This window comes from Theropithecus gelada, chromosome 15 (assembly GCF_003255815.1).
Source record: "Theropithecus gelada isolate Dixy chromosome 15, Tgel_1.0, whole genome shotgun sequence".
In the NCBI taxonomy this organism is placed as follows: domain Eukaryota; kingdom Metazoa; phylum Chordata; class Mammalia; order Primates; family Cercopithecidae; genus Theropithecus; species Theropithecus gelada.
The window spans coordinates 101,926,104-101,938,583 of NC_037683.1; the positions used below are offsets into that span (position 1 = coordinate 101,926,104).

Genomic DNA, 12,480 nt, shown 5'->3' on the forward strand with positions numbered 1-12,480 from the left:
GGATCCCTCATGAATGGGATTAGTGCCTTTGTAAAGGAGACCTCAGACAGCTAGCTGGTACCTTCCACTATGTGAGGAGACACCAAGGTGCCTTCTATGAACCGGAAACTAAGCCCTTGCCAGACACAACATCTGCTGGTGCCTTGATCATGGACTTCCAGCCTCTAGAGCTGTGAGCAATGAATTGCTGTTTATAAGCCACCCACCCAAGCCACCAGGCTCTTTGGAAATAAAGGGTGTAGGATGAAAAACCTTGAGACATATATGTAATTAAGAGCCTACAATTACAAAAAGCAACAAAACAAAACAAACCAGTCCTTTTCAGGAATAAGGATGATCAGCTGGGCAGGAAGCTGCGAGCTCTGGTCTCAGGCTCCTCACGCTCATCCCAGCCCCTGAGAATCAGACGCAGTCTAATTCCCAGCAGAGACGCAGATCAGGGCTTGGACACACCTCTTATTCTCTTTTTATATTTCCTGCTAGTCAAACAATAGGAGCAAAGAACTGTGAAATATTGGTTAGGTTATATGCTATGGTTTCTTTGTTTTTCAGAAAAATATTTGTGGGCAAAATAAGGATTTGGGAACTGCAATCTAAGAGGGAAATAACTGTTTCCCCCAATGTCAAAGATAGAAACCACACATGTTGCATGGGTATGCTTATGAAAACATACACCCTCCTTCATTCACTCAGCCAATGTGTCCTGCACCCAGCCCTCCTGTGGTCCAGACTCCTGCATGCTGGAGCACAGGGAAGTACTGCCTGAGGCTGTGGTTTGAGCTCCCAATCAGGGGAAGATGGAAAGGTGAATTTAGGGGATTCCAGAACAGCTCTTGCTGTGATAGTGATGCCCAGAGAGCTAACAAAGGGGACCCGAGGTCCTTAGAACAAGAGAGAGGGCCAGGAGGCCTGGGTCTTTTCCAGAGTCAGAGAGACCATCTCAGTGGGCAGATAGAAGGGCTTGGGGCCACACACACGTGGGCAGCACAGATGCCAGGCAGGTGACAGAGGCAGCATTTGTGCAAAGCATGTATGTAGGGACAGAGGCCCAGAGGTGAGGGGACAGCAGCAGCATACATGGACTGAGGCTCCTCAGAACCGTATCTCCTCTTTTCAGCAAGTGGGTGCATGAAGGTCCCTGTAAAGGAATGGTACCCAGGCCAGGAGATTGTATGGAGGCCATGCTGAGGCCCATGTGCAAAGCCATGAGACTGTTGGTTTGGAAGAGAAGCGAGGAGGCTCAGTGTGCTGATTCCAACTCCACAGGCAGTAGGCAAGGGCGGCTGAAGGGAGGGACCCTCGTGGGGCACTGAAAGGGGGCTGCCCTCGCTTGCCCTAGGTGCACCTCTGCGTGCTCCTGAATAGCTGTGGCCCTCTCCTTGAGCACCTGGAGTCCCAGGTACAAGTGACACTCTCCAAACAGGGTAGGAGAAACCGGTAAGAAGGCAAGGATGGGGCCCTTGGGTGCAATGGGAAGAGCACCCTGCAGAAGGGTGGCATGGAGGAGCAGGGCCAGAACATCCGTGAGGACAATGGTGAGCAGTGCAGGCTTCCAGGGACAAGAGTAGAGACAGGATCATTGCCACAAATGGAGTTGAGATATGCATGCGCGTGCATGTGCTGAGGATGGGTGGGTCCCTGGAGTTGGATGTGGATGGTTTAGAGAAACAGTGGGATGTGGATGGTTTAGGAAAGAGGTGGGAAAGGGCAGGATTCAAAATGCTGCAGGAGGATAGACCTAGTTCAGGAGTGAGGGACTCGCCCCCCAGGATGGAAGGTGGTGAAGGAGCACCACTTGCAAGTCCCTGCTGCCGTGCGAGGCCTGCCAGTGGCCGGCACAGTCTGAGGTTGTCAAGCACACAGGGATGCTTCGTCATGAAAGGCACGGCACCGCTCATGCTGCCGGCGACGCGGGTTTACATCATTTCAGGACATAGTGGAACCGTGTCCTGATCTGCCCTTGGGCACCTTATGGAGCCTGAAATCCAGGACGCCTGCTAAGTGGGAAGGGGACTGACAGGAGGCAACTTCAAGGACTCTGTATAACTTGGAACTAAAGCAAAAAAAAAAGATGGAGAAAGGAAAAGGCCGCCACAAGCAGTAAACGTCTCCTCTTTCTTCCTATTTTTCCCAAGCAATTTCAGAAACCGCTTGTGACTGTTATCATTCTGGAATATTATCCAAGAGACCATTGTTCCCCAGGGAAAGAAAGTAACAGATGAGAAACTTTGGGTCTGGACCTATGCCGTCACTAATGTGCTGTTTTTGTAAAACCTGACAGGCCAGGGCAGCCTAAATTTTTAAAAAAAATAAAAATGAGGGATTTAGTTCCCTTGGTATTGCAAAATACTCAGCAAAATAATCTCTTTCTGTACCCTATGTCAGATTTTTTTTTAAGTGCTGATGAAATGCAGACCTTGGCAATTTTTGTTTAATCCGAACCCAGAAGGACCGGCTGTCAGCTCACGGCCGTCAGTTAATGCAGGGCTTGTAAGGCCATTTATCAATCGAGTTCATCAGCTTGAATCTGTGCCAGCCATTTTCTCTCATAAAATAATATAGCACAGCCCTTGATCTTGCTGAAACTGGGGGTGACAGCGTCTGTGTGCATTCTGGGCTGACGCAGGCCATGGAAACAGCTGGTGCAGGTGTTGCTGGCTTTGACTGAAATCCACAGCCCACCACGGCATTGTAGATGCATGTGCATTGATTTGAACCTAGATGCCTTAGGCGTTGTGTGGCGTTCAGTAACTGACTTGACTTCTCTGTTTCTCACAAATTAGCGAGAGGTCATAATACATTTCTCGTGAGCTAATGCCTATTGAAAGGAAATAAAGCTTTTTCACCTGTAGCACAGCCAGGCATACAAGCTATAAGTATGAGTGATCATTATTATTTATTCTTCATTAGCATTTCCCAATGTGTTATATAATTGTTATTCAAAAGAAAAAAAGTCTTAAACGAAGATCCATTTACTGCTGGGACAGGACAGCCCTAGCCATAGTTCCAGGCACCCTGAGATCCGTGTGCCTGTGATGAGGTTTAGTGGCATTGGCTCTCTATTTCTCACGAAGCTGTAGGACAATGAACTGAAATAGTAAATAGGAAAGCACCTTATGTATCATCAAACCACACACAGGCATGGGACGGGGTACGCACACCGTGGCAACAGCAACCGGGGTTAATAGATTACATTCGCCCAGCTCCAGTGAATGTGTAGGGGATGAGGTGCCCCCAGCAGTTACTGTGAGAGCTGTGAGAACAGAGGCAGTCAGCGCTCCAGCCTAGAGCCCTCAAGGGGCACTTGGAAGGTCCTCCAAGCCAAATTCCCTCCCCTTAAGGCTGGGGCAGAGACTCTCTACCTTCTATGTCTAATGACTAACCACAGTGGGTGTTCAAAGTCAACTCCAGACATGGCTCTTCCCTGCCATCAGAGAGGAGACGACCCAGGGGAAGACTCGTAGGCTCTGGGCCATCTCTATGCCAAGATCTGTTTCCTCGGGGCAGCACAGGGAACATCAAGGATTTATCCTCCCTGTGGAAAGGAAAGGTGTCAAGTGGGAATGCTAATGTTGAAATGTGTGCTGGGCACTTCCTGTGTCTGCACTGACCGCTTCTAGAGGGCGTCTGCGGAGCTCGGACCCTGTCTGGCCAGGGCTGGCAGGCATTGTTTCCCTGGGTTCTTTCTCATCCTCAAGCCCTGACCAAGCCTCAGCCCTGATGTCTGCTCCCTCCAGCCAGTCCTCCTCCTGGCCCAGGCTCTTTGTCATACAAATGCGTCTGGGCTCTTTCTTCACTTTGCTGTTCCACATGCCACACATCTCCTGTTTCTCCACCTAGGAAGCCCCTAAGTCTCTGTGGCCTGCCTCTCTCCCTAAAATCTCTCTGTGAAGCCACTGACATTGTCACTGTGCTCACACTGTGTTTGTGCCGCCAGGTGGGGCAGGGGAAAGGACTCTGGGCCGGGGGCTGTGGGTTTTGTATTTCACCCCCATCACTTGGCAGTTCTGTGACCTTGATCATGTCTTTGGAACCCTTGGTTTTTTTGTTTGTTTGTTTTTTGTTTTGAGACAGGGTCTATCTCTGTCACCCAGGCTGGAGTGTAGTGACACAATCATGGCTCACTGCAGCCTCGACCTCCAGGGCTCAAGAGATCCTCCCACCTCAGCCTCCCAAGTAGATGAGTGGCTGGGACTACAGGTGTGTGCCACTACACCTGGATAAGTTTTGTATTTTTTTGTAGAGACAGGGTCTCACTATGTTTCCCAGGCTGGTCTCGAAATCCTGGCCTCAAGTGATCCTCTAGCCTTGGCCTCCCAAAGTGCCGGGATTACAGGCCTGAGCCACCACATCTAGCCTGAAACTCTTGTTTATTGAGATTTTCCCATGCTGGTCTCCTTATCATTCTGACTTGGTGTTCTTATCTCTATTTCATAGATGAGAAAACCATGTTTCAGAAAGTGGGTTTGCAGGCTTGCAGACCCTGTGAGCACCATGGGTAGAGTGCCACATCCGACCTCTGCGCGTCCAAGCCAGCACCTCAGAATGTGCCGATGATGCTTCTTGTCTTGGCTCTTCCACTATGGAATGGGGGGTGACCGCTGCTTCTCAGGGTTGTTACTAGGAGCAAATGAACCTACAGCCTTACTGGACTGTGGGGTTCACGGGACATGCGTGCTTAATCCACTGCAGTTGTCTTAGCATCCAGAACTGGGCCTGATGCATAGAGTAAGTACAAAATAAGTATTTTTTTAAGTGGACCACATAAGCAAGCCCTCTGCTCAGCACCTGGCAAAAGGCAGGCATTCCATAAACTATAGTTATAGGAGGAGGATTTTTACGTATATACTCAGCCAAGTTACTCGTCATCTATTTTCATCCACCCTTTGTGGTCACACGCCCTTAGTGCCCAGTATGGAGCCTGGCACACACTTAACAATGATGTTTGTGCTGCTGAGGAGGGTGGTGGCCACATGCAATATAGAAGGGGAATGCCAGCCCTTCAAATGCAGCAGCAGTCCTGGACAAGTGAATCCACATGGGGAAAATTAACACATTTATTTACGCTCACTGCTTCTTAGGCAATGCAAACTTATTTTGCTGTGATTAATTTAATTCTATCACACACAAAAAAACAAAGGGCTCTGCCCTTTTTACAGATTAGGAGACTGAAGCCTCAAGCAGTTGAATTGTCCACAGGGCATGAAAATTAAATGAATTATAGAAAAAATAAGTTTACAATGCCTAACAGAACTGTAAGTACCAAATAAGTGTTTTGATTTCCTTTATTTGGAAAGGATTGTTTGCTCTAATCCACTGCTCCTCATAGCCACTGGGACACCTCCACTGACCGTGGGTAGAGGGAAGGCCACGTCCCGAGAAGACCTTCTCCAGGGAGAAAAAATGCCCTGAAAACCGCCCAAAGGAGCTGTTGTCGCTGCATTGGAGCAGAAAAAGAGAACAAAGAACCTCTGGGGATTCTTCCTCCTTTTCCAAGCACAATGCAGGCTGCCGTTTTCCATGTAAAAGCTTAAAAAATTTTTAGTTAATAAGTGAAAAAAAAAATCCCTCACAATTCTTAGGGGAAATCCAAAGACAGTTATTTTCATCATATTTTGAGGAAGTCTTGAATCCTTCACTGGCTGATATCAGATTCTCAGAAAGCAACTGACCTGCAAAAGCCATTAAACAGCCTCATCTGGATGGGGGTTTTGAGAATGAAATACGGCAGAAAAATAAACCCGGACGTTGGAGCCTTCGAAGGGGGCCTCCCAGAGCACACACAGGCAGGCAGGCACACATGTGGAGGAAGCTCTGCAGCTTCTCGTTCTCCCCTGCAGGCTGCCAGGTTCTGGAATGCTGTGCATTTCCACTCCAGCAGGCCAAGGTGAAGCTCAGAGGAATGTTACATTTCCCTGACGGGCCACTTCCTTTCTAGCAGGAGAGGAGCCCACGCTGGAATGTGTTCCCAGGGCTGCTTTTAGGGCTTTTCACTAAAGTAAGACTTTTTTCCATAATAATGAAAAGAATATGAACTCACATTTGCAGATTACCATGGATGATTTACTCGGTTCAATGACCTCAGCTCAGTTTATAGTTGTGGGAAATGAGAACTAGAGAGAGAAGTAACTTGCCAAGTTTGCCTAACTGATAGGTGGAGCCTGAACCAGAACCCACCTCACAGCCCACACCCTCCATCCCTGTCAACATTGTGTCACTTATCTACAAAACATCGCCTGGGTACTTTGAAAATTCACAGCCAAACTTGTCTCTTCCTTGCTTAGACCCTTCTGCATTAGCCTGTTCTCGCATTGCTATAAAGAAACACCTGAGACCGGGAAATTTATAAATAAAAGAGGTTTAATTGGCTCACGGTTCTGCAGGCTGTACAGGAACCATGATGCTGGCATCTGCCCAGCTTCTGGGGGGGCCTCAGGAAGCTTACGGTTATGGAGGAAGGCGAAGTAGGAGCAGGCACTTTGCATGGCTGGAACAGGAGCAAGAGGAGTAGTGGGGGAGGTGCTGCCAATGTTTAAACAAGAACTCACTCATTATCAAGAGAACAGAAGAAAGGGGATGGTCCTAATCCATTCATGAGAAACTGCCCCCATGACCCAATCACTTCCCACTGGGCTCCACCTCCAACACTGGGGATCAAAATTGAACGTAAGATTTGGGTGGGGACGCAGATTAAAACCATATCACCTTCCATTCCTGCTAGCTTGGATGAAGCTCATTTTTTTTGTGACTCATGGCTTCCTGGGCCAGGTCCACACAAACCACTCAGGACAAGTGATAAAGGATGGTCCATATATCATATCTCTGCATATTTTAAAGCTTTGGTCTCAGCCCAGCCCCCAGCCCAAAGGAGAACCCTTTGTGCTCAGGTACTCAGGTTTTCATGTCCTTGCAAGTGAATATTCTGGCCTGAACATCCAACCTCTGAGCACATGTGTGTGGACACCTGTCTGGGTTCCCACTTGCTTTGTTCATCCACTGAACACCCAACTTCCAAAATCCCAGTATGGCTCTTACCACACTTACCACCCTGTTGTCCACATGTCTGTGCTCAGTTACCCCTTGAGCCCAGGGTACATACTGGACAGTTGGTCAGTCCTTAGGAAGAGACCTATAGGAGGTGGGTTTGGGACGTTTGGGCAGTGAATTCTGGGTTTTGGGGTGTCACAAGCATGATCTAGAAGGAGGGGTACAGGCCCAAGGTGGGCACATCCCCTCTGCAGAAATGGACCCAGCAGAGCAGGACCAGCATGGACTCTCTAAAGGCCAGCCCAGGCCCCTCCTTTCAGGCTGAGGGCCTCCCTGGCCAGGCCCATACCCACTGTCCAGCCTCATTTCCTGCTGCATGATGCCAGCGTTTGTAAGTCACTTGCAGTCCCCAAGAGCAACCTCTGTCTCATATCCCCATGGATCCATTTTTTATTATACGCCTGCCTGGGATCTCCCACTTGCTTTGTTCATCCACTGAACCCCCAACCAACACCAAAACTCCAGTCTGGTTCTCACCCTGTTGCACAATGATGATTTTATAGTCTTCCTTCCAGACCAGATGGATGTTCTCAGTCCAAGCACAATGCCCAACATAGGGTTGATGTTTAATCAATATATTGTCAGAACGAATGCTTTTACTTGCCCTGCATTCTAGAAAAATGAGAGACCAGCTTTTGTTCAGAGAGTCACAGATGTCTGAAAAAAAATAAGGAAAGCTGGAATAATATGTGCTTCTGTCATCTCCCTCCAGGCAGGCCTTGGCTGAAGCGCAGCAGTTCCATACGGGAGTTTTTCTCATCTGGGAGAAGCGTGTGAACTTCATTTAACATCATCCAACAATAGATATTGAGCACTGACTACCTGTTCTGGGCCCTGGAGATACAAAGTACAATCCGCAAAGATACATCTAGTGCTGCTTACCCTAAGTGGGAGCAGGTAAATAAATACCCACCAATCCATGCATTTGTACCTATGTGAGCCTGGCATCATACACTGACAAGTGGATAGAGCAGGTCTGGGCATCTGCTTCGTTCTGGGAGACCAGGGAGAAGAGATCACACATTGAGTTCCAAATGCCATACAGGGGCAAGCTACATGCATAGCAGCAGCGGTTTTGAAGCAGAAGGAGGAGCAAGTGCTAACTACTGGTTGTGAAAGCTCAGTGGTGCTGAAAACAAATCAATGTGTGAGGTTGCAGCTTGATGGTGACCAGGGGAGCAAGGAAGGGATGAACTTAACAAATGGCCGGGGGTCAGCTTCCACAAGTTGGATGCAGGTAAGGGTATTAAGCCTTATTTTATGTATGACCAGCACTGTACACCAGAAGTGGGGAGTAACAGTCACTGAGTGTTGTTTTTCAATAACCATCCTGGCTGAATGCACTGTTGGACACTGTAAGGTCATTCCAAGGTCACTCAAGAGTCTGGCGACTTGATCTTGATGGTTGAAATGAAGATGCCAACACATAGAAAGAGCTGGGTTAGATTTCACTTCTCTTGTTGACTTTGAGAGGAGTGAGGGCAAAAAGGACAAAAGGTGACCTGCAGGTGTTTGAGCTGAACACCTGGTTGAGTAGTGCAGTGGTGCCCTGGACTGAGGTGAGCCAGTGCAGTGTGGGGTGTAAGTATTGGGAGGCTGGCCTGGGGGAAGTGCCAGGTAAGCAGGAGTTCTGTGTGGCCAACATTGAGGCAAAATTGTGCTTTCCAAAATTTCAATTTGCTTTCCAAAATTTCGTTTGTCACTTTGTCATTTGGGATTTGAAACTCATTTTCCTATCAGGATGACAAAAACTGGTAAAGCCCAGGCTACTCCACAAATTCCAGTTTAATACACAATGCACTGATCACAGGACAGATGAGCACACTGCTTCAGGACTTATGTATCCAGGGAAATGCATCTGGAGTTCCAGAGTGAGGTGTTGGAATCATAATTCCCTCCTGCCCAGGGCCCTTTCCCTCTGAGGCATGGGTGTAGCAGGCAGGGAAAAGCTGGGACTCCAGGAGGCTGAGGGGAGACTGCTGCAAGGACTTGACAAAAGAGAGCAGGGTAGTGGGCAGGAGAAGGCAGGGGCATGAGAACTGAGAGCTGGGCCTGAAGGAATGGAAGTGCACAAGCATCTTTTCTCTTTACCTGTTGTTCCCCTTTGTAAAAATGAAATACTAACAGATAAAAACTGCACATAGTTTTTTTTTATTGGCTTCAGTGTAAAGTGATGAATCCTTTTGAGAAAAAAATAGTTATATGCTACCATTTTCACAAAACATTTTGCACTTTGTCCTAGTAAAGTCATGGATAATCTATACTAAGGAACTAGTATGAGGAAAATAAAGATGACAGTCAATTCTTTATGCAGCAAATTTTTATTGAGCCAGATGTTCCATGCTTCAAAGAGATGGCAGTGAACAACAACAAAAATTCTTTGCTTTAGTGAGATTCTATTCCAGGGTGGGAATAATATAAGCAAATAATAAGGAAATAACCTCTATGCTATGCTAGGTACCAAGAAGATTTCAGAGAAAAATAAAAACGGAGGACCTCCGGTTCCTTGAGATGAAAGTATCCCCATTTGTCCCAAGTCTTTCCTCTTATAGGAACCTTGGATGTAACATGACAATAATCACTGGAAGACTGAAAAGTTGGGAAAAAAAAGATGAACTGCCTTGGGACCTCACAACTTGCAGAGTGGCATGACAGTGAGTTCCTAGAGTGTCTTTATGGCCTTCCTTGTATCCTAGATAGAGTACTGTAGAAGCCTTCAACCTGGGACTGCCAACAGGCATAGACCAAAATATCTCCAAGAAAAGCCTGTTCTCTTAAAATACACACCTACCATTCAACTCAACAATTGTACCTTTGATTATTTCTCCCAAATAAATGAAAACAAAAGTACACATGAAAATGTGCACACAAATGATGAGAGCAGCTTTAAGAGCTATTAGTGACCCAGATACCTGTCAATGGGTTAAATAAGCTGGTATACCTATATCTTGGAATACTACTCAGAAATAGGAAGGAGCAAACTATTTATATTTGTAATAATGTGGATTAATCTCCAAGGGATTGTGTTGAATGAAAAGCCAAGTTCTAAGATAACCTACTGTATAACATTTATGTAACATGCTTAAAATGACAAAATTGTAGAAATGGAGGACAGATTAGAGGGTATCAGGAGTTAGAGATGGAATGAAATGAGGTGGGGAGGTAGAAGTGGTGTAAAAGTATAATATGAAGCATCCCTGTGGTGATGGAAATATTCTATGTCTTGACTACATCAATGACAATATTATGGTTGTGATATTGTACTATAGTTTTGCAAAACGTTACCATTGGAGGAAACTGGGTGATTTCTCTCCACATTTCTTATAACTGATCATGAATTTATAATTGTCTCAAAGTAAAGTTTTTTAAAAGTGAAGGGGATAGTGAATGCTTAGAAAAAGTGGAGAGGAAAGGTCTCATGGAGAAACTGATACGCAAGCAAAACCATGAAGGAATGAAAGATCTGGCCAGGAAAACATCTGGGGAAGAGCATGCCAAAAGAGGAAACAAAAGAGAAAATGTCTGTTTATCAAAACACAAAGAAATGATGATGTTATCAGCAAAATGGTTGTTATCCAAAGAAACTTGCAAAAGCAAACAAACAAAAACCCAGAGCTGTTTTAACCAACTTCATAGAAGCTCTAGAATACAGTCAAAGGTTTACAGCAACTAAGAAAACACCAAATCAAAAGAAGTCATTATTAAAATGGTAGGAAAGTTGTATAGTAAGATGCCTTTGCTCCATACCCTCTCCAGCATGGCAGTGCCCTTTGCTTTGGGTTGTGACAGCTCTGTTCCCAGTCCCTTCCCACCCTAGAACCAGAGGAAGCAGAGCAGATATTATTTGCAAATTACTGCGCACATCTGTTCTAACTTGTTTGGGGAATACCTGAAGGACTGATGCAAGGCACTCATCTGTTTCATATAACTTGGGGCCCTGGAAGGAAATGTAGCAGAAACTACTTGTAAAAGCTGTAAGGCAGACTACAAGCTCACAGATGCCTGGGACAGGTTGAGGCATACAATAGACCATGAAAGGCATGAAGAGAAACTAGGGTGAGACTCTTTGAGAAATGAAGACATTCAAAAGCAGCCATATACATGGGAGAACTTAGAAAGTCATGAACATGCACAGGCAAGAGTCATGCTCAGAAAAGTCTCAAGAAGACATTAAGCTTTCACCTGGGTTGATCCCTAGTCTCAAAGCAAGGCTAGCTAAAATGGTAAAGGAGTGCCCCAGAACAGAAATAATCTGCAGATACCAGCAGAAGTAGCTATCCTCTCTCTCTCTCTCTGTCTCTCTCTCTCTCTGTGTGTGTGTGTGTGTGTTTCTTTGTTTCAATTTCTGGCATTAAAGGATATCTCTATCAAAACAACTGAACACAACCTAAAGGAACAGAAACTTTGGTGATCATACACGACAAAACATGATCTTTGAAAAACAGTTTGCAAAATTTTCAAAATGAGTGAACTATTACAACTTCCAACCACTAAGAAAAGAAAAAGAGATAATCTGATTTCCAGATTCAGATTATCATTGACATTATAGTCCACGTTGTAATAGTCAAATGCTTAATGTTTAACAAAATATTATAAGGCATACAAAGAAACAGGAAAACATGCCTCATTCAAATGAATAAAACAAAAGGATAAAAACCATCACCAAGGAAACCCAAAATTGGATTTACTATGCAATTTATTTTATTTTATTTATTTTATTTTTTTTGAGACAGGGTTTTGCTCTTGTTGTCCAGGCTAGAGTGCAACGGCACGATCTTGGCTCACTGCAACCTCCATCTCCCAGATTCAAGCTATTCTCCTGCCTCAGCCTCCCAAGTAGCTGGGATTACAGGTGCCCACCACCACACCTGGCTAATTTTTTTGTATTTTTAGTAGAGATAGGGTTTCACAATGTTGGCCAGGCTAGTCTTGAACTCCTGACCTCAGGTGATCCACCCACCTTGGCCTCCCAAAATGCTGGGACTATGGGCATGAGCCACTGCACCCGGCCTACTACACAATTTTTTAACTGTCTTAAATATGCTCAAGAAGCTAAGGAAAAACATGGACAAAGAACTAAAGAGCCTTAGGTACTGTATGAAAGGAGAAAAAGTTAGAGTTTCTCTCAACAAGGATAGAAGAGGCCCTTGGGTCTGACAACAAACATACAGGTAAGGTACTGCCACCTACTTTGTGGCATCTAACAACGGTTAAAAATAATAATTTAAAAATATGAGAGGATATCAAGAAAACAATATGTGAACAAAATTAGAATATCAATAAAGAGAGAGAAATTATAAGAAGGAACTGAACAAAAATCTGGAGCTAAAAAGTATAATAACTGAAATAAAAAATTCATTGCAATGAAATATCAGCAGATTTGAGCAGGCTGAAAAAAGATGCAGTGAACTTAAAGGATAGGATAATTGAAAT

At 45.5% G+C, this 12,480-nt stretch overlaps 1 non-coding gene across 1 annotated transcript; it reads left to right on the forward strand.

Annotated features, from left to right (window-relative positions):
- Positions 1 to 12,137: 12,137 nt before the first annotated feature.
- Positions 12,138 to 12,263, forward strand: LOC112608800. The gene has a single exon (XR_003116084.1). It is a non-coding gene; the product is annotated as a U6atac minor spliceosomal RNA (small nuclear RNA).
- Positions 12,264 to 12,480: the final 217 nt, after the last annotated feature.